At 58.5% G+C, this 1,665-nt stretch overlaps 1 protein-coding gene across 8 annotated transcripts in view; it reads right to left on the bottom strand.

Annotated features, from left to right (window-relative positions):
- LOC112978511 (C-type lectin domain family 2 member D-like) overlaps positions 1-1,665 on the bottom strand; it is a 21,306-nt gene that overhangs the window by 2,857 nt on the left and 16,784 nt on the right. The gene's annotated exons all lie outside the window — the stretch shown is intronic.

The raw sequence follows: 1,665 nt of genomic DNA, 5'->3' as shown, positions 1-1,665 counted from the left end.
GCCTCGCCCAATCACTGCCCGCAGACGCTGAGGGGCGGCCGACACAACCAATCACAGAGAGCGGCCGCCCTCCCCTCACAGTACCACAGTGACAAACAACCCGCTGCCTTTTAATGAACCCCATATGGCCCCGTTTGGCCCCCGCCCGGCCGATTCCCTTCTTCCCTAGAAAGCCTCTGCCTCGGGATGCGCCTCCGCCAGCCCGTCGCCCACCGGCAGCGACCCGACACGCAGCGGTACCGGCCTCCCCCCGCCATTTTYCCCCGGTACCTCCAGGCGAGAGGAGACAACGGATCCCTCTTCTCACTTCTCCACTACATCGGCCCCACCCCCCCGCCGCTCCGACCAATCACCGCCCAGAGCCACTGAGTGACGGGCCGCGCAGCCAATCACGGCGAGCGCCAGCGCTTTAGCTTTTGGCACTATCCCAAGCAGCCCGCGCTGCGCCCCCCCCCGGGCTCTTTTCGTCCATTTTGCCACCCAAAAATGGAGTTTTTCTTTTTTCTCCCCCATGGAAAAGGAACGGTTTTGCGGGTACGAGGCCCTGAACAGGGTCAATACAGCCCTTCCCCGCCGAACAGGTCCTTCCCCGGTGCCTGCAACCGCTATTAGCGCAGACAGGAAAGAGTGGAAAAGTCTCCACTTGTTACGGAAAATCAGGCTCGCCGGCCTCCATAACAGGCTCCGACCCCAGGTTCCTGCTGAGGCAGAAGTTCGAAGTCAGACTGAAGAAAAATAAAATTGAATGATACACGTGCGGTAATTACAGCTCGAGCTGGGTGCCTCCGAAGAGGGACCCCAAACAAAGAAATCCCTAGGCAATTATACCCTTACAATCTAAATTCCCCACCCCTTAAGCGATAGTTTGGACCAATAGTAATAGTTAGGTCTGGGGTCTTCCCCTTCTTCACTGGGCCCCTTCACTGTCTCTAGGCAGGCTGCTTCTTATCTTCAAGGTTGGCTACTCCTGCCGTCCATGTAACTTCTTTCTCTCTCCAGCTTGAACCGGCTCTGGGGCCCCCTTTTACTTATCTAGGTAAAAGTTCACAGCCCGAGGCCTAAGGCTTCAGCAAATTTAGCTACTAATGCTAAGCAAGTTCTGCTAAGCAATTAATTCTAGACAGCTTCAGTTCAATATTCTCTAACACTTGACTCAGCCTGTTAAGACTCTTGGAGACCCAGTGAGGGCACTGGAGGGCAGCGTTGCTGGGGCAGCCTGCCTGCTCTGAAGGCAGYGATCACACCGCGGTCAGGGCAGGCCAACGGGAGCCAGCGCCACTGTTTTTCCACTGTTCTTCCRCCAGGCCTCTTCCCCGTGCCTGCTGACAAAGCAGAACCACATCCGACTCTGCCGGGGGAGCCCGGTTCCTCCAGGGGCTGCTCTTGGACTTCTTCAGTGAAGCAGGACCCGTTCTTCTTCTCTTGCCTCACACCAGTCACAGATTTGGGGTCTCCTGGCACTTGGTCCGGAGATTCTAGCCCTGGAGCGCCCACTGGTGCTGGCAAAGCCGTCGCAAGGGCAGGATCCAACGTCGTCGGTCACTGCAGCTCCGGCACCGTCCCGCCAGGCACCGTCCGCGCTTCAAGGATTGCTGCCAGCCAGGGGGGACGCAGCGCTGCCGCCACACGCACGCTCCAGCCTCCTTGGCTCTCGGCACCGGCCAC

Source organism: Apteryx rowi, unplaced genomic scaffold (assembly GCF_003343035.1).
Source record: "Apteryx rowi isolate R43461 unplaced genomic scaffold, aptRow1 scaffold_940, whole genome shotgun sequence".
NCBI lineage: Eukaryota > Metazoa > Chordata > Aves > Apterygiformes > Apterygidae > Apteryx > Apteryx rowi.
This window is presented reverse-complemented; position numbering and strand designations above follow the sequence as displayed.